At 51.8% G+C, this 20,497-nt stretch overlaps 1 long non-coding RNA gene across 1 annotated transcript; it reads left to right on the forward strand.

Annotated features, from left to right (window-relative positions):
• The first annotated feature begins 1,088 nt into the window (after positions 1-1,088).
• On the forward strand, positions 1,089-20,139 carry LOC119842908. Its single transcript, XR_005288835.2, has 5 exons — positions 1,089-8,688; positions 13,136-13,194; positions 13,573-13,757; positions 14,072-15,425; positions 20,010-20,139. It is a non-coding gene; the product is annotated as an uncharacterized LOC119842908 (long non-coding RNA).
• Positions 20,140-20,497: the final 358 nt, after the last annotated feature.

Below are 20,497 nucleotides of genomic sequence, written 5' to 3' on the forward strand. Positions count from 1 at the left end.
TGTGTTTTGTTTTGTTTTTTTCCACCAAATGCATCCGATGAAGTGAGCTGTAGCTCATGAAAGCTTATGCTCTAATAAATTTGTTAGTCTCTAAGGTGCCACAAGTACTTTTCTTTTTGCGAATACAGACTAACACGGCTGCTACTCTGAAACCAGTCCAAAGGGCTGGATTGTTAGCTGGAAGTCAGCACAGCTGGACTCTGCATTTGTTACCTGTGGCACTGGCCATTATCCTGGCCAAGGCAAGACCTTAGCAGTTGTGTAAATCCAGAGGGTATAATGGGGGAGGACATGGGGGCCGTTCTACAGTGCCTGAAAAATGCTAGTGCTACTTCCTCCTAGCAGAACTACATCCTTTGAAGTGCCTTGTCGCAGAAACCTGTTTTCTTTGGTTAGCGCCAGCTTAGCAGGTTCTCAAGAACCTTCTGCACTAAAGCTCCCATTCCCTACAAATAACAAAAACCTGCCGGAGTCTTCCCCCATTGAAAGCAGGAAGAATAAAAGTTAATTAGATGGGGAAAGTGAAGACAGAAGGTAGCTGACATCCAATGCCAGGTGGTTAATGGTAGCACTATGTCAGGACTATCAGGTTACAATTACTGCTCTTTGGAGGTGGAGCTTTGCGGGGTTGGGGAGGTGAGGGGGGTTGGAGGTTTCAAAGGCATCTGTAGGTACAAGCAGACTCTCAAGGGAAAGGGGATGATTTCCTAAACAGTTACGGAAAACTAGCCTAGTCTGATAGCGCCTTTGGATGGAAATGGATAGAGGCTGACAGTAGCACTTTCCATCTTCAAAGCCCTCTGCAAAGCATATTAGTTTTGCTGACTCCCATGTTAGGCAGTTAAGGACTTGTATCACTTCATCTCTCTGTATTGTGAAGTGAAGCTTTCAGCCAGCAGCAGAGTTGAGGTGGGAGTGAGGCCTTCCGGTTCTTGTGCAAAGCCCACGACGCCATGTCGCAGTGTTTAGGATATAACAGACGGCTTCCGCTGACAGCCCTCCCCTTAACTTTAATTCCAGGTGCCATCTACAATAGTGTCGGCTCTATCGAGGTTTACCTGCTGGGGGGGAGAAGGGTAAGTGCCTCGTATCTGTGAACTCATACTGGCACAGAGAGAAATCCTGGCAGGTGTAGGCCAGCTTCCTATTCACACAGCTGGCCAACTTGCCCAAATAGATGTGATTTGCCACGGTCATTCTGGTGGTTTCCAGCTCCCGACAGCTCTCCCCACTCATTCTTTTCTACCTCTTTCAGCCCTATTTCCTTTTAGATCATACCTACTGAGCCTCAGAAGTTTCTATTTATGTGGCATGACTACTTACCACCCAACCGCTGCGTTTGTACTGAATAGAAATCTGAAATCCCTGTTACCCCCGTCCTCCATGCTACTGTTTTACTTCCTGCTTCTTCCGTCTTAGTCTGAGGAACGCTGAATCAGGAGATGAGTACTCCAGCACCATCCTGGCAGCATTCTCCTCTCTCCAGCCAGGAGATGTTGTTTCATTCTTCTTCATTCTATATATGATAGCCGCCCGTAGGAGCCCTAGTCGTGGATCAGGAGGCCGTTGTGCTAGGCACAGTACAAACAGAACAAAAAGATGGCCCCTGCCCTGAAGTGTTCACAATCTGGAGAGCAGCCAATAGGCCAGGTTCCAGCACATTGTTAGCCAAGGCTTCACAGCAAATAGTGGCAGAGCTGTGAAAAGAACCCAGGAGTCCTGCCTCCTGCTGTTAACCATAGAATAGTGCTGGGCAGTGATATACAAATAATGCACATTTCCTCTTCCATGCCAAGAGGTTTTGAGCAGACATGCCAAACCTGTAGGAAAAAATGCAGAAATTGGGCTTGTTTTTGGCTTAATTGACTTGTGAGTTGCTTGTAGCTTGTTGCTTCTTTTTTTTTATTGGCTGCCAGCAAGCAGGGGGAAGAGGAGCGGGATAGACTCGGGATGCCTAGCAGGCCCACCAGAGTCCCAGACTGCACACCGGGGGGATCTAGTCACACAGTGTTGGGGTTCTTAGGGATTGGCTTGTTTTGACCTTGTTTTGAAATGGGATAAGCTTAATTTTTGTCTTGTCGTGAAAGCCGGGGTGCTTATTTACCATGTGAAAGTTGGCAACTGTGGTTTTCAGCTACAAGCGTTCTACTGTGCTTTGGCTCGTCACTCCCAAGCCCCTCTTAACGTCTCCTGCCTGTGAAACATACATTTCAGTCTAACATGCAGAGGCCTTGGTCCCAGGGTCAATATGAAAAGGATATTATCACAGCCCTTTTTTTGGAGGCAATACTGACTCTCTGAAACTCTCCCAGGGTCTCTATGATAAAAGATGGTCTAATCTGAGCGCATTCTAAGAACTGCTCAGAGGCCTACGGTCCCAAGGGCTTGTGAAACTACAGCAGTGTCAACCTGCCTTTGGCTCAAATGGCATCTGTATGCATGGACAGGGAGTCTGACTTTTCCAAGCATTGCTTTAATTAGATTTTTTTTAATGCAAATAAACCCTTAGATCACTTAAGCAGCATCCTTAATCGAAATTTCAATATTTGTCCAAGGTCAGCTAGTAACTTCTGAATTGTCCAGTGAGTTTTAATTGAAACACAAACATTCTTCTGTTTTCTCTCATTACATTTCTTGCATTAAAGTTAGTTTAAAGAGTTTGTTGGAAACCCAGTCCAAGGTGCTGTAGCTGTAAGAATCAAGGATGCTCATCCCCTTTAAGAGTTGTTGGTATGGATTTTTGACCCTGAACAAATAGTTTATAGAGAATGTTAATAAAAAAAGTATTGGCTTTACCCCTTAACTTTTTTCAAAACTAGGAGAGAAGTGAACTTCCATGATTACAAGAAGGGACTGGCATGCTAGGGATTCTTTGGTTCTATTCCTGACTCTGACACTGACCAAATATGATCCTCCACCTCTCTGCCTCAGCTGGAGCTGGAGTCTGATTGTGTCTACACTGTACCCAAAAAAAAAAAAAAAAGCGTTCTTAACTCGGGTTAAAATAACAGTGAAGATGGGATGTGATTCTGCTTTTCAAGCTGCTAACTCCAATTAAAAGCTGGATTGCTGTGTCTTCACTCTTATTTTAATCCGAGTTAGTTAACCCGCATTAAGAATGCACCTTTTATTCCCCCACCCCCATGTAGACTTACCTTGGGTGGCCAAAAGCATCATGATTCCTCTCTGCAGGCTGCAGCTAGGGCTGTTGGCTCCACGGGTGGTGTTGGCCTGTGTGCATGTTCTTGAACCAAGAGGTTCCTGGGTAGCTAACTAAACAAACCTCACCTCCTATTGACGCAGGATGATTAAACCAAGGCTGTAAACGTCGGTATCTCGGGGTTTCAGTACCAGGCAGCATCCTGCCTTTTCAGCGCTTTTATTTAGTTTGTGGGGTTTTTTATTATTTTTCAATTTCTTTGTTGCTAATGAACTTTTGCAGCAAACGTGGGGGGGAGGGAGAAATGTTCATTTTCTCTGGAACCAGCATCTCAAACAGATGACTCTAGGAATGAGTTTTATGAATTGCCTTCAGGGTCAGTGACAACTGCATGGTGATGATTAAAGATTTTAGAGGCATGGGAACCAATATTAAAAAATAAATGATTTCCAGTGAGGCAACAGCTTACAGAGACGGCTTTTCCCATGTGACCCGTTGTGTGGCTGCACCACCAATCTGCTGCTAGAGCTGCAAAAGTGCTGCAATGTTCTCCGTGCAGCGTTGTCTCATAACTCACAGCTGGCCAGTGGAGCAGAACCTCAGCCATGTGGATACGGAAATCCAGTCCAGATTCTTTCCTTTCCAAGGATTCTTTCTGGATGGTCTAGTTTGTTCCAGCTGGGCTGGATTTCTGTGGTTGCCCAGGGTAGATTCTAGGTAAGCCGTTTGGGAAAAGGACCATTAGCTGGATTCCCGTGGTCAGCTCTGTCACTGACTTTGCTGTGTGACCTTGGGAAAGTCACTAACTTGGTGCCATCTGTAACGTGGAGGCTGGTGATGCTGAGCGCACCAGGTGCTGCATGCTTTAATTCATGTGTGAAACACTGTGCGCGCCTCACGCGAGAGGCCCCCTAGTGGGGCAAGGAATGATTGCTTGTGAAGAGCTGCATGGTGTGGGGGAGAGCGTGCTGTCACACAGCTTCAGCAGGGGGCGCTAGGCGACAGCCCTCTGCCAGCTGTCGGTTTGAAACACATCTGTGGAGGCTGTTAGGAATCCGAGCTTCTTCGAGCTAGAGTTAATGACATGAAGTCCAGGGCAGAGGATTTTTGGTCCTTATACTAATGACTCTGTTCCTCGGCACTGGCAGGTTTTGCACTGCCAACAGCAGAGGTCAGGGCAGGAAAATCCAATTTGTAGCATGGGGGGACAATGCAACCCTGAAACAACTCTTCCTTTCGAAAGAAAAACAGCCCAGCTGAGCTCTGACCCCAAGTCCATGCTCCATGTGGTTCTTCAGGATTGAGCTTTGCCGTGTGCCTGGTGGAGTCAGCTGGGGAGCCCCGCTGCACTCAGGAGGACAATTGCCACTGCACCTGCAGCCCCAGCATACTGGAAATGCTGCACCCGTCACTGCCTCCTCTCCCTGGAGCCTCGCAGCAGTGGGGATGGAGGGAGAGACGGTGTGTATGTTCCCTACCACTAGGAGGAGACATGGCTAGAAATGATGGTTCTGGAGTGAAGGCCGATTTATAATGGAGCATTTATTAAAGCCCAGATTCTCAAAGGTATTTAGGTGATTAGTTCCTGTTGATTTCAATGGGAGCTAGCCACCTAAATACCTTTTAAGGATCTGGACCTAAGCGATGCTTTTACACCGAGGGGTGCATGGGATGGTGTAATGGAGATTTGAGCTGCTTCTGCAGTTAATGGTAAAGGAACCAAGGGAGCATGAGGCTAAATGGATCCCAGGGGATTCCTTAGACATCATCTTCCTCCCACTCCAGCCTCCAGCAGCCATGCTGTCCCCCCGGGCCTGCCTGATGCTATGTCTTCCAGCCCGAATCCTTCATCTTCCTCCCAAGTGAAGTAATGCGGGCCACGGTCAGCAAGTTGCCTGCCTCCACCGATCAAATCAGTTGTGGGCTGCAGTGCTGCCTTGCCCCAACTCACTGCAGACACCAAGCCTTCCCGCTCTTGAGGCTTGGCAAGAGTTCCTCTTGAGATGTCCCTGTACATAGACACGGGTCAGTCTTGCAATGTGCTCAGCACCTTTTGCTAGATGCAGAACTCCCTCTGCTCCTGGTAGCAGTGGACCAGTGTTTCTCAAACTTTTCAATACCAGGGACCAGCTTGCTGCCTTCTTAAACTGTATCAGGGAGAGCTCAGGGACCGGCACCCATCTACGGACCAGTCGTTGAGGAACACTGCTGTAGATGACTCAACATAGAGCCCTGTATGATCCCAGTCATCACTTGGGCATGAACCAACATAAGAACCTGTGTCCACGTGAGGCAGCATCATTGTGCTTAGCAACCATTTCCCTAGAGCTTCGAGCAGAAAGGACAAAAGGCTGAATGTCAACAGGCTCCATGGAGTCCTAACCAAACCACTCATGGGGTGTGTGTAGTTCCTCTTACCCTGTGATGCTCTGCAGGCCTGGACCTCCTTGTCTGATTAACCTGCGCCACCAGTCACTGCCACTGGGCATGAAGGGGTTAAACCAGAACTGGGATTTGAATAATGAGGTTAAGTGATGATGGACGTGGAGCAATGTTCTTCTCCCCCGGGGACTGATCCTCTCAGGAGTCGGAGGGCACCCGCAGCCAATTTAACTTCAAAAAGCCCTCAGCCACTGTGTAGGCTGATCAGTCAGCGTTCAGCATATGGCAACAGCCATGGAGACAGCCGCCTCTCCCTCGCAAACACACGCACCCGCCAGCCGCTGCCTCGCTTGGCCCAAATGTGGCATTGTTCCATTCTGCATGAGCATGCACACACGCCAGCAAGGCCCTGCCACCAGCCAATCAGGACCTCTTGCCTTAATCTCCCACTGCATCACGCCAAAAGGGTGCTGCCGAGAGCCGCTGTTTGGCCAGGGCCCTTCCCGGGTGACTATATCATCGAGAAGGAGGCGACGACTTCTTCGGTTTAACTCATTGGCTAAGGAAGAAAGAAAAAGTTCATTGAATGTCTGCAGGGAAAAGGGCCTGCGCCTGGCTGCTATTGCTGTTTGTCAAGGAGGCCCCCCCGCCGGGGAAAGCGTGCCCTTCTCTAGCTTGGGAGCACCATTGCTGCACCGAGAACTGTCGCAGGTCACGAAATGAGCTGCGATCTCCCTCCCTTTCTCACTCCTGCCTCTAGCCACACGACTCCCCCTGCTCTGTGCTGGCCCGGCCCTGGGCTTTTAAGCCCCAGGAGCCCACTGGCCCCAACGGGAGTGGGGATGAATCCCATTGTTCTCATCTCATTTGGTCAAGCAGCTGGCTGTGTGGCCAGCGGGGACCCACCTGAACAGGTCCATCGGGCAGTGACTGGTCTGAGGAAAGAAGTTCACCAAGTTTCTATGACAGGTTTCAGAGTAGCAGTTGTGTTAGTCTGTATTCGCAAAAAGAAAAAAGAAAAGAAAAGGAGTACTTGTGGCACCTTAGAGACTAACAAATTTATTTGAGCATAAGCTTTTGTGAGCTACAGCTCACTTCATCGGATGCATTCCGATGAAGTGAGCTGTAGCTCACGAAAGCTTATGCTCAAGTTTCTATGTTAACCCCCTTCTGAGCAAGCCGGGAGCAGCCTGGCCTGCTCGCCATGGAACTGGACGGCTTGTTTCACAGAGGGCACAATGGAACCAGAGGGGCAGGGAAAGCGTGTGGCCCACGATCTTGCCCTGCTTACACCAGGCTCAGTAGCTGGGCTCTCCTCACTCCCCTAGGAAGTGCCAAGGAGGCTGGAGATGTTGGGTGAGGGCTTTAAGTCAGAGTCTTTAGCAGCTTGCTAGGGGTTTTATTCAACTGTTTGTTGGCTGTCCTTGTTCCAAAGGGTCTGGTCTGGTCCAGCGGACACAAGCGTTTGCTTTAGCCGATCAGACCCTTAGCCCATGTAGTCGCCTACATTCCTGTATTGACAGCACCAAGCTCATGTCCAGCTCCGTCATTTTGGCATTTCTGGCCGTAGAAGCACCAGCGGTTGCCAAGATTTTCCATTAAACCCAAGGGGGAAACGTATGCAGCATGTCAGTCCGTGCTGCAACTAGGTGGACGCGTGAAAGAAATATAGCAGTTTTGAAGGGGAGAGAAGGAGGAGCGAGGGCTGAGTAAATAGGTTCCTTGGTGCTGGGTCCGTCTGTGCCGTAAGAACGTCTCAGAACAGCCATTGTTATAAACTGGCCTATCACAGAGCGGGGGGGGGGGGGGGGAGAATATTTGACAAATGAAACGGGGGCCGAAGCATTCATCACAATCCAATTGAAGGAGTGCTATGCTGAAGCCAGCCACCTACGTGCCGCCAAAGAGGCACGGGTTTAACTTTCTGAATAGCAGTGTTCATGTTCAAGGAAGGAGAGCAGCTCTGAACAGAAAAATCCTCCAGGACGCAAGGCACCAGACTGACCAACAGGATGCCCCATGCATCCTTGCCACCTTCTTATGCCACCTGCCCTCTATGCTGGGTTCTGTGCCTAGGCAGGTGATCAACTAACCCCATGTGCCTGGATGGCGATGAACTTTACCCACCAGCAATTGGCCAACCTAACCCCCACCCTCCATCTGGTGAGAGTTGATGCGTGCGGCAATAATGAGACCACACCCACATCCTTCCAGAGTCCATCCCATCCGCCAGTGCAAGGGGGCTGTCTCCTATTGCTCACCACAGAGCCCTCACTGCCCCAAGGTTGGACAAACACCTGTCAGGAATGCTCTAGGTTTTCTTGGTCCTGCGTCAGGGTGTGGGCTGGACAGGAGGACTTCTCAAGGTCCCCTGCCAGCCAGACATTTGTCCAATGGAAAGGGGCTGGCTCTCTCTTTTCCCTCTGGGCACTGTATTGCACTGATGTTCCTTCATTATCATGGATGTTTATGCCCCCAGGCTCAAGCCCCCCAGAGCGTTTGAGCCTTGGGCCTGACCAGGGATGATGGGAACGTCCTGGGAACCATCGACTCTTCTGGGAATATTTATCCCTGGGCCCGACATGCTCAAACCAGGTAAAACTGGGTGGCTGGTTCTGGCTTCTCTCTTCTTCTGAATCCTGGGGAATAAGAAACAAAGAACACTAGATCCTGATTGAGCATCTCCTGTGGGTTCCCCCCAGTGCCCACATTTGGGCCTGGACAGCTTGACATGCCCTGCTTGTCTATGGTCTAAGGCAAAGGTTCCCATATTGAGGTACCTGAGCCTGCTGGAAAAGGTACATTGTAACAAGGTTTGTCTCCTTTCAGGAGTAGTGCGACTCAGGGCAGCCAACCCCCATTCCATGACCATGGCCCCTTTAAGGAAGCAGGTATTCAAGAGAGCAGCAGACTAGTTGGGTAATGAGGGCCAGGTGTTAATCAGGGAGCTATCTCAGTAACTGATCTAACTCAGCTGTTAGGTGACTCTCAAGAGAAGAGAATTACAAGGAAGCAGCCAGTTAGGAAAGTGGCTCCCTGGTACAGGAATTGGAACCTGAAGGGGAGAAAGTGGGGGCTGAGGAAGCCTGCCTGAATCACAGCCCACCCCCAAGAGAAAGGGCTCTGGGGTGCCTCAACCAAGCTGGGTAAGTCCAAGCAATGAGGGAGGTCTGTAGAACCTGGACTGGAGTCTGGAGCTGGGGGAGCACTGCCTGAATTGTGGTACAGCTCAATGAAGGGAGAGATGTGACATCCCTTAACGAAGAGGAAGGTGTTTTGTTCTGGGGCCAGCCCGGGGGACCCCTCTGGGAAAGACTCTCCAAAGAGGCCAGGGCCTGCAGTGGAACTAGTCTAGCTCTCTGGCCTGGGGGGAACCTAGAATCTGGGATCAAGGGGGATTGGAGCTGAAGCTGCCTTGTGCCTAGTTAAAGCCCCTGCTTCCAACCAAGACTCCCTTCCCCTCACCTCTGAGCTCTCTCCCTGTCCTTTTGTGCTCACTAGCTGCCCAAGTCCCTTTGCGCTCCAGTGGGTTTCCCATTTTGTATCAAAACAGACCCATTTTGAAGTTACTTTGTGAAAAAAGACACCCCCCCCCCCCGGAATAACTAACGTTCCAGGTTCAAGTGCTGCTCTGAATCAGGCAGACCTGGGTCTTGATCCTAGGTCTCCCTCATCTCAGGTGCATACCCTGACTACCAGCCTATTCTGGGTGGGTCTCTGCATTTGGCCAGAGCTCCCAGGGTGGTCCTGAGACACCTCTCCCAGTGAAAACTTTGTTGAAACAGGAGCATTCCTGCAAAAAGTTTTGGTTCCAACAACTCAGCATCTTCCAACAAATCCATGTTGTTGAAAAATTCCTGACCAGTTCCTAACCTCATGTCCTCTAACGCTTCCACCCGGACTTCCCTGGCCAGGTTCCCTTCTCTCCTGATTTCCTCCAGGGCCCGTGCTTCAACATGTCACTGTGAGCACATGAATACTTAAATCAAGCCACTTAAGGCCTAAAAGAAATGTGCACAAGGAGAAACTCGCTTTCCCCCATCCATGTTTTAAGGGGGGGCAGTGAGCCAAAAGAGTTTGGGAGCCACTAGTCGGGGGAGATGCTGCAGAGCTGATTCAGGATGTGAGTGAGGGGAGAGGCAGGGGGCCTGTAGACAGAAGATCAAACCCACATGCAGAGGGGATGTTTCAAACCTTCAGCCCCAACCCCCCTCAAAAGCCAGTACCTAAGAGCGCCGAGTCCTGTGTCTTGCCCTCGCTGTTTAACTGGAATGCTCTGCTGTGACTGGGGAGTTCTCTTGGCACATCCAGGGCGTGATATGGCCCCCTGTTATTGCCCTGATGTCTCGCCAGGTGCTCGCTGTCAGTGCCTGCTGGTGGCTCAGGCAATCTCCTCATCCTTCATCCCTGCTGCAGGGAATGGGTGGCTTTGGTTTGGCAGAGTGGAGCCAGGGCCCAGCTCACTAGGATAATTACACAATAGCCAAGGATCTCAAAGTACTTTACACAAGGGGGGCAGCGCTACTGCGGCCCCTTGGAAAAATTGCTTGGGTGCAGGAGCCAGCACAAAAGGGGCTGGCTTCTCCTGTGCGGCCGCATCGTCCCTGCCATGAGTACTGCAAGCCGGCAGTCATGGAAGTCACCTGACTGGTACCCAAGCCCCTGTTTGCAGAGGGGGCAGAGAGGCTTGCCTGTGGTCACCTGGCTTTGCAGTGCTGGAAAACCAGCCCGGCCTGAGGTTTTGTCCTGTGGGCCCCTCGCACCCAAATCTCCCTTTTAAACCAACAGGTTCCTAAGCCCCTAGAACAGCCAAGTGTTCACTGACTCTTAGTATTACGGTAGCGCCTGTGGGGCCCTCTGGGCTCAGGTCCCTGTTGTGTTTGCAAACACAGAGTAAGACAGTGCAGGACTAGGTTCATGCAATCCGGGGCCCTAACGCATGGGCCATCCCTGCGCCATGGCCCCATCCCCACCTGAAGAGGCAGATGTCAGGAGCAGTGATTGGAGCGGGGGAGTCTGCTTCCCATCTTCCTCCTCCCCCCCAAGAGCATCAAAAAGGAATCGGTGCCCCTTGAGAGTACCAGGTCCTCTCTCTCCCCCTGCCTGGAGAGGCAGAGGCAGTAGCCAGGGCATATCTGCCTGCACCCATTGCTCTCTTCTCCTGCCATTTAGGGTATGTCACTTGATGGAGGATTCTCTGCTCCTTGAAGTCTTTAAGCCACGATTTGAGGACTTCAATAGCTCAGACGTAGGTGGGGTTTTTCGAAGGAGTGGGTGGGTGAGATTCTGTGGCCTGCGCTGTGCAGGAGGTCGGACTAGATGATCAGAATGGTCCCTTCTGACCTTAGTATCTATGAATCTATGTCTACACTACACTGTAAACCTTGGGACGCATGTTTGTGGACTCCGTGTTTCCAACGCCCCACTTGAGCATCCACATTGCGTTGTAAACCTGGGCTTATGATGGATGGACCCTGGTCTCAAAACTGCTACCATGTCTATGCAGCCCTTCTGACTTGGGTCTATGGCTTGAGCTATGTCCACACAGCAAAATGACAGGGCTTGGACCCGATTCACAGCAGGACTCAGGCTCTGGCCCATCCCCCCCCAGCAGAGTCCTGGGACCTGGGTGCTTGCTGACCTGAGTCAGCCTGATTTGTGTGTGGACAGAGTGGGGGATTGGGCTCGAACCTGAGTTGGAACCTGGGCTTAGGGTGTGGTATGGACATACCTTGGAGTCCCCTGCTGGGGTGCTGATGAAGGGACTCCCCAGAGCAGTGAGTCTTGTGGTTTATTCCTCACCCCTTGACATGAAGGTGTAGTTTGTGCCTCTCAGAGCTGTTGTCTCAAGCTCACTGTGTCAGTTACACTCGGGTCACATTTTCAAGCTTTTCTTTCCCACCCAGCTGGGTGGAAACTTCCTATTGCATGGGAGCTGAGATCCTCATCTCCTCATGTGACTGCTGGAGCCTCTGTGCCTTACTCCAGCCCCTGTCTTGACCGGCTTGTAATTGAAATAGACAAGACACACACAATGTGGCTGAGATGGTATCTCACCGTCCCTGCTTTGAAGATGGGGAACTGAGTGTCAGACAGCTGAAGTGACTTGCTCAGGGTCACACAGGGAGTCTGTAGCAGAGAAGGGACCTGCACTCAGATCTCTGAAGTCCCAGTCCAGTGCCTTACCCATAAGGCCAGCTGCCTTTGACGTGAATTAATGAGGCAGGGATTTCCTGCCATGCTAACCAGTGAATTCATATGTGCAGTGAGCACGGTGGACAGCCGTCTCCTTGTCCAGCGCTCGCAGGGGCTCCTTGGTAGCCTGGTGAGTCATTAATTTGAAATAAAACCCATTAAGGGACATGGGGGTTCAAGAAAATTGCCCGTCACTGCTCTCCCAGGAAGCAAGCGGCCCAGCAGGGACCGGAGCTGCTGTTCTCATCCGTGCCTGTCCTCACCCAGATGAATCTAATTATCATGAACACACAAGGACGGGAGGACCTGGAAACAAGCTGCTCTTCCAGGCCCAATTAGCATATGAATAAGATATGCAAATGACCCTAGTGTTGTTCCAGCCCCAGCCCTTCGTTACCACACTGTTGCCACCACAACAAGCCAGCTGCCTGGGGAAGCGGGAACTGTAGGCAAGTCGGCACTGCTGGAAGCCAGTTGTGGTGAGGGCCGTGGCCACAGTGGGTAGATTTCTCAGCTGCTGTGGCAATCTGGATGCTGTGGCTTAGGGGCAGGGCTACTTTTCTCTGAACTTCAAGGTGTTTAGTGCCATGGAAAGAAAAATCTTCTCCTGGCTGGTACTCGGGCAAACCCAGCATCGTCCGCCTGAGCTCCACAGCGTGACTCTGGTTTCACTCCGCTGTAATGGCAAGCAGGGTTTGGCCTGCGGCAGCCACAGGCTGATCCCCGGAACAACACCTGATGAATAAAATACAGTGCAAATCCGTTTGGCTTGGATGTGAGTTGTAAGAGAAGTGCAATTAATTAATTAAAGGTTTTCAGCGGATACTTTGAAGATGGAGGGGGCAGGGGGTGTCAGGGAGGAACCTTCCCTTTCAGCTGCAGTGCTAAACCACTGTCTAGGCGCCTGACCCAAAGCCCATAGAAGTCAATCGAAAGACTCCGTCGTGGGCTTTGAATCCGGCTGGAAGGGCATTACGTGGGGGAGCACCCCATCCACGGACATATCAGATTCTGGCTACAGCTAGGACCCTAGAGCTGAGTGATGGGGGGAAATCTACTTATTAGCTCCTTGAGTCCATCCCCCTGCCAGGACCCGCTAGACACCCCTGGGAGAAGATATATTAGACTGTGGCTCAGCAAAGCACAAAACGCATCCTTAAGCACGTGAGTAGTTCTGCAGGGCCTTAAACAAGCCTTGAGGGGGGTGGATTAGTCTCCCGCTTCCAGTTAAGCAGGTGCTCAAGTGCTTGGCTGAATAGACGCTTTGGTATTTAGCTGATGCTAGACGTGCTCCTCGCCACAAGAGCTGGCTGGGCCAATGGTCTGATGCGACCCATGTGCCCCCCTGTGTTTTAAAATAATCATTCTGATTTGTATGTATTTCCTTCCTGGCTGTAGTGTGCTCCCCTCTCCCGCACTGAGCTGTTTGGAAGCAGTTAAGAGAATTGCAGCAGTAGGTAAGTAACATGAATTAACCATCGGGCGCTGGTGCGAAATGGCCCAGTGGGGCTGAGGCACTCATTCAGAAGTCCAGGGAGATGGAAAGGGTGAGAGCTACTTGGTTTTAGACCCAAGGCCTTGCTGCAAAGCCATTTCCTCCCAGGGCTGTAAACCTTGAATTTTATACTCAGACCCTTCTCTGACATGGGCCAACCCAAAATACCAAGTCCCTGCCCCCTATAAATTTGGGGAACATTTGGCCCTACATCCAAAGACCGGGACATGGTCCCACGTTTAGTTGTTAGCACTCAGTCATTGGAATTAACCACCTGGCTCTTCTCCCACCACTCTGGTCCATTCCCGTTTGGCTCAGTTATTTCCCGCTTTGTTTGCAGTGAAGTCAGCCCGTCTTTGGATTGTTTCCCCGCACCATCGGCAAGGAGGCCATTAGGTATGTGTGCCTCTTCCCTCACGAACTTCAAGCTGTCCCGCTGAGGCACGCCCCTTGTGCCTTTCTGGAGCCACCCGGGCATCAGTGGGCTCTGCTGGGCCCCAGGCGTTTGTCCAGACAGTTTGCAGGGTGAGTTAACCCTTTGTACCAAGCCACAGGGGAGGGGACGCAGCTGCAGCGAGTGCCACGGAAACAGGTGCCTGGTGTTTTGTTAGGAAGTTCTCTGAGGCAGAATGATGGATTGTAACAAATGAAAAACATAGTCACTATTTAGCATCCCGACGCCTTGTCCCACCTGATATGTTTTGTTCCCAGCTTTGAGGCGCTGCCTACTTACTAGCATCAGTTTAGATCATGGCAAGAAGTGACATGGGGGGAGGGGAGATAAATCAAGTTGACTAAAGAAGAACCAAAAACTTTATTTATTTGTTTGTTTGTTTTAGAGCTTAGAAATAGCAGGAATGTTAAGTCCCAGCCATTCCTGTTTTGCTGGAGGTTTCCTTGGAGGACCGAGAGTGAAAAGGTGTTTTCTTGGAAGAAACCTGCTGCATGGGCTGTGTTGGGTGAATTCATAAATTGCCAGGAGAGAGAGTAGATTACTTAGTTGGGTCACACATGCTCAAGGTGAACATGTCATCTGTTCACGCAGGCATTGAGCTGGGTTCGTACTTGCAGGAAAACCTTCTCAGGACGGTCCAGCGGCTGGAGACAATGGAGCTGATGATTCACTACCCAACCTTCTTCTCCCTGAGTCTACAATGAACCAAGTGCCCAGACTAGCCCTAGTCTCCTGCTGGAGGAGAGAAGATGAGCCTCTAGGCTGGAGGTCCTGACCATGTGTGGTTACTGAAGAACCGATGACAGTTTGTAATAGTAGGAATGTTGACTCTGATGACCTGGCTGAGTTCCAGTACAGCAGATTACATTCTGCCTTCATCTGTGCTCCCTGTAGTTTTCAGTTGGATGCAGTATTTGTCACTTTCTGCCCTATCCTGTGTATATTTAAAAACTAAAACACCCCTACAGCCACTGTGCCCGCTGCCCCTTCTGAGGAAAGGCTGGGAGAACAAACACCCACCAGCCGTTCACGATGGTTTCGTGGAAGGGATGAGTACTGTACAAGAACCAGTGTGGAGTAGCACAGAAGCGTCTCACTCCTCTGGAGTCAGTCTTCTCTGTTCTCTCGGGCTGGTCTCTCTCTCGTGTTCACCCCACCACCCAGGTGACAGCACTTTCCCTATGTGTCAGAATGAGCTGACATCAGCTTTCCATTCCAGGGCTGGGATTTCTCTAGGAGGCCTCAAACTAGCCTCAGGGCTAGTCTTAAATAGACAACATGGCCTGAAGTCGAGGCCCTGGGTTACCCACAGCGAATGCACCTATTTAGCTAACCCGATGCTGCTGAACCGTGTTTGAAAAGACTTTGGGCTTGGACCCTACCTCCTGACGTATCCAAAGGGCCAATGCCCTTGGGAGAGGCTTGGCTAGCCACTGAAAGGTAGTAGTTCTCAATGGGGTAGTAGCTACAGGGATACCTGTTGGACTCAATAAATACACCTGATCCTTGGCAAAACTTGTGCTGTTCCCTGGCATTATCTGACTCCATCGGCCCTTTCCTTTTACTCCCAGGTCACAGAGGCCCCTCTGCTTTCCTAGCAGTATCCATTCCGTGAGTCTCTTTCTCTCTCATCTCCTAACTGAGGGAACAGGCTAATGGTGGAGGAGGACGATGTTCCCATTAAGCGAGGAATAACCCAATAGATCACCCCTGATGTATCAGCCAGCGAGCCCCGGAAGGTAGGATCCTTCCACCCCACGGGCTTTATGAAGCTGCTGCACAGCTGGAAGCTCTGACAGAGCCCATGGGCCAATGTGAGGTGGCTGCACAGAGGCAGGCAAGGGGGGGTGTAAGCTATAGGTCTAGAAGACAAACGCACAGAAGTGGGGGGGAGCAAGACCACCCTGCAGTACGAAGAAGTGGGAATAAGTCCAGGTGGCGAAGGGAATCCCAGACCACGCATAGGCAGCGTGTAGCAGAGGCGAAGCTGCCCCAGACGTTGCGCTGCCAGGAGAGTGGGCAGTGGTGGGTTTTGAGCCCCTGGAACAATCTCCACCCGCCATGGCCCTAGGAGCGCTCGCTCCCCACCTCAGCCCCATGGCCACTGCGGGGGCACAAAGCTTTTCCGGTCATGGGGCTGCAGCCGGGGCAGGAGGGGAGGCAGTGGAATGAGTGAACAGGACCTCGGGGGGAACAGGTAGAGTGGGGGGGCGGGTGGAGTGGGGCAAGGCCATGGGTGGAACGGGCGGGTGGGGCTGTGGGAGGAGGGGCTCCAGCCAGGGCCGAGAGCTCGGGCATGGTCCTGGCCGCAGCTGATAGTTTGACCCTGGCCGCAGCTGAACTCTCAGCACCCCATCTCCACTAACCCCCTGCCCTGGCCGGGGACATGTGGGCGGAGCGCTCAGCCCCTTTCCTCCACGGAGGGTGGGGGTGGGGGGCATGGCCTCAGCCAGAAGAGGCGAGGGCCTTGACTGGAAGAAGTGGGGCACCAGGCCTAGCCGCCCCAATGGGAAACGTCACCTGCCGCCCATGAAAATGCGGCGTACCAGCCCTGACCGTTAACAGAAAACAATTTAAACCAGATGCTGGGCGAAATGTTCCCAACAGGGCTAATGGAATATACAGGGGCAAGGGAGGGCCCACAATCGACCAAAGGCGATAATCCATTAAACACCCCGGGCCCATGGCAGCTGTGGGATGTGCACGCCAAACCCCATTGCCGGTCAAGGGGTGGTTGAGGTGCAAAGCCTGGGGGGGGGGGCGTGAAATGCTTATTTCAGTGCAGGGGAGAGGCTGGGAGACATGGCAGGAAGGCGAGGAGACCGAAAGCCCCCCAGGGCACCGGTTCCCGCACTTTCCCAGCCATGAGGAAGAGCTCTGTGTGCACCCGAAAGCTTGGCTCATTCCCCACCAGCCGGGCCAATGAACGCGATGACCTCACCTGCCTTGTCATGCTCATAGCCTAGGACCTCTTTTCCAGCGCGGTGAGCCAGGCAGAACTAGACCCCGTGGGTCAGTATAAAAATAATACGAATTATCAATAAGCCATAGCACAGTATCAATGCTCCAAGGTATTTGAGTTCAATGGCCGGGGGGGGGGGGAGTGTCGTTAAATACCTTTGAGGCGCTGGGCTTAAGCACATAGAAGAAAATTAACACTATGTTAACATGGGTGTCACATGAACCCTCCCTTTGGGGAAGCTAGATGACCCCACCCCCACCCCTGAGCGCCTATCACCACAGCTGGGGGAACCCTGGCCTACCCAGCCCGACCACCCCCCCCCCAGGTGTCCCAGACTGCCAGCGAGCCTGAACACAGGCCCAACCCCTAGGCCATGGGCTGGCGCTGAGCCCCCACCGAGTTCAGGAGAGAGGAGCGGTGAGAGCAGGGCCTTGGGGAGCCACATTGGGTTAGCGAAGGCTTAGCCTGCCCTGGCCTAAGATCCCTGCCGCCCATCTATGTTCAAGTTTGTGTCTGTGCGCTAGTCTCTGTCCCATGCCCTTTTCCTTCCCCCCATGACCTGTATAGAGTTGATGGCCTGTCTGCTCTAGGCGGAGGTTGCCTTGACGTCTATGGAAGCTGTTCCTGAGTTCGCTGAGACTTCCCTCCCTGGCACCAGCCTTTCTCCATGCAGGGTGTGTAAAACCATTCATGTGGGGGCATCACTGGCAGGCGTTTACCCTCACCTTGCTTAGCCAGGGGTTGGCACTGACCAGTCATGCAATGGGTTTGCCCTGCCCCACCTCGATGTGCTGAAATGCTTTCCCAGTTACCACCCGGCTTCTAACTGCCTCTTTTGGCGGGAGGATGCAGGGCTGGCGGCTGCAGGGTGGGCTGCTGTGCATTTACCTTTACTCATGTGAGTAGGCCAGCGCCTTCAGCAGCACGACTCATTTTGGTAAGGCCGGCTCACGCAAGCCGGCTAGCAGTAGCCCCCTTAACAGCGCCATGGCCTAGCCCTGCAAAGTCACCATGCATCAGCCTGACACTAAGAGTTTATTACAAGCTGCTCAGGCTAGCATCTTATTTATCCCATGACGACACTGCCACAGCAACCCTGGCCCTTGTGACCACAAGATTTGATTGGCATAATTCCCTCTGAGCCGGACAGCTCCTCCCCCTTACCAGCAGCAAAGAGCTGGCTAGCGCCACCGTGCTGTTCTTTCGTGCCCTGTCTTCTTCTGGCTGTCTGCCTCTACTGTGTCAGAATGACTGCAAGGCGTGCCAGGGTCAGGGACTGGGGTTTTTAAGAGACACAGTCTTGAGCCTCATCCAGATGCGGAGAGGTGAGTCAACAGCCCTGTGGCACTGCTGTGGTCTAGGTTGAGTTGTTGGGTTTAGGGTGCAGTTTCTAGGTGGTTGATCACCTTTCATAGCACAGCACCAACCCCAGGCTCCCCTGTGTACCATGTACAGAACCAAAGTGCTGTCATTCCCAATCCCATCTGTCAACAGCTCCAAGGGCCAGACCCTGCCATGGCTCTGGTTTCGCCAGAGGCCAAGGCATGAAGGAGCATAGCTAGGTGCATGTCCCCTCAGAGCAGGACAGTGACCTATCAGCAGAGTAGAGGATGCTTATAGTCAACTTGTTCTGAGGGGCAATAGACTTGCAGGGAGTGATTGACGGTTATTCTGCTTTTCTCTCTCAGGCAGGAACAGAAGAAAAGCATCTTTAAGAGCCCCTGGGGGTCCCTTGATCCCGGGACCAGGCCCTCACAGCTGCACTCACTTACTTGGCTTCCCAGGGCCCCGGGCTGGAGATGATAGCAGCAGCATAGCATAGTCTGCTCCTGCTCCACCTCCTGCACCAGGGGCTGGCGAAGCTTCTGGCCCAAGGGTGTTCTCAGGGGGCTACTGACGCCTCTGGGCCCAGGGCAGCTAAGAACTGGGCCACAGGCAGCAGGGCTGTAACCTCTCCAGCACCACATGCACTTCAAAAAACCTGAAGCCAGAGCGAATCCCACCGCTAGTGGGGTTTAGTCAGTCACATCAGTAGGGGCAGAGGTTCACCTCAGTTCTTTTGCCACGTCAGTAGGGGCAGAGGTTCACCAGGCGCTACTACCCTTTTCCCCTCTGCCTTGCCCAAGCAGATCTGCACCCTTGCCCAGGAAAAGAACCTTAAGTGGCCAGTACAAATAACCACTTCAGCTGGCTGCAACCCCCAGTGCAATTCATTTTTAACAAAAAATGAAACGGCGGCAGTTTCAGGTCAGAAGACTCCGGCGGCTGCTCCTGGGAGGATGGTGAGGAGATCTGGCAGGAAGACAACAACCCTGCTTCGGAACCTAGCAAACAATACCAAACAGAACATCTCCTCTTGGCTTCAGTGTGTGTGTACCTTCTTATGGCTCAGTAGCTGTACCTAAGGGCAGTTAATGAATTGCTATTTACTCCCATTTCAGGTCCTAGAGGAGGGAGTACAGGCAATGCAGCACAGCCTGGAGAAAGGAACGCAGGCTAGAGCAGGCAGAGCTCAGGCCCTCTGCCCTCGCCAAAGTTCAAGTGCCAGCGATGATTATTTAATTCCATGTCCCATAAATCCTAGAGGCTCATATTAATCCTATACTTTTCCTTCACAGCATTGTATTTGTCTGCACATTAGTTCCCTGAGCTAATTTCATTTTGTCGTATTTAACTGGTCATAGGCTCACGTAGGAGAACAAGTGCAGGGCCCACCACTTCCCAGTTGCTACCCAGGCATTTTAACACTTGTGTTTACTGGAGAAGGTGGGGAGGAGGGGAAGAGACACGCTTGGTTTACCTGACCAGGGCTCTGTCAATCCCTTGCTGGGAGGGTACATGCCTACACTGATGCATGGCATAAAAAAAGCCCACCTCCGCCCATGCAGACATCAAGCCACACCCCTCCCGGGGAAGGATTCCTTACAGTTCCCTTTACCTGACAGATCAGCAAGAGGAAAGTAAATTGGTGTGATTCTGAATGTGCCCCACGTTTTTGAAAGCAGCTGCACTCCATTGAGGCACTGCATTGAGGACGCCTGGGTTCTATTCCCACCTCTGCCAGTGACTTGTTATGACACTCCCCTCTCTGTCCAGGAAAGGGCACCAGGATCTAGTGCTGAAGAGAGCTAAGTATTAGCTACATTTATGTCCAGGAAGATGAGTTGGGCTCCTTCTGCAGTTGCTGTGCTGGGAAGCCTGCCTGCTCGTTGCCAAAGATACTAACCTCAAATGTTGTACATGAGCCACACAGAGGCAGGGATGAGACTAGGCCTGAAGCATCTTCATTCCAGCAGCAGCCCCTGGGCAGGGCAGCAGCCATGATCTCTTTCCTAACAAAACACCTCAGTTCTTTTGCCAGAGTCGGGTTTCTCTGCTCCCGCTACACACAGGACTGGGAGAGGTGGCAGCTCAGCGAGAGAAGGCAAATAAGGAAACACATTTGTCAGGCCAACCCCTGGCTATCTTGTGACAGTAAATGAAAAATTAGCAGGTAGGTGATGTCTCCTCCCGAGGCCTTTGATCCTGCTGTGACTATAATGAGACCAAGTGACTGAACACAAGGGAGTTAATAGAAAGACAGGTTTCAGAGTAGCAGCCGTGTTAGTCTGTATTCGCAAAAAGAAAAGGAGTACTTGTGGCACCTTAGAGACTAACAAATTATTAGAGCATAAGCTTTCGTGAGCTACAGCTCACTTCATCGGATGCATTTGGTGGAAAAAGCAGAGGAGAGATTTATATACACACACACACACACACACACACACACACACACAGTTCTGTGTGTGTATGTGTGTGTGTGAATCTCTCCCCTGCTTTTTCCACCAAATGCATCCGATGAAGTGAGCT

Source organism: Dermochelys coriacea, chromosome 14 (assembly GCF_009764565.3).
Source record: "Dermochelys coriacea isolate rDerCor1 chromosome 14, rDerCor1.pri.v4, whole genome shotgun sequence".
Taxonomy (NCBI): domain Eukaryota; kingdom Metazoa; phylum Chordata; order Testudines; family Dermochelyidae; genus Dermochelys; species Dermochelys coriacea.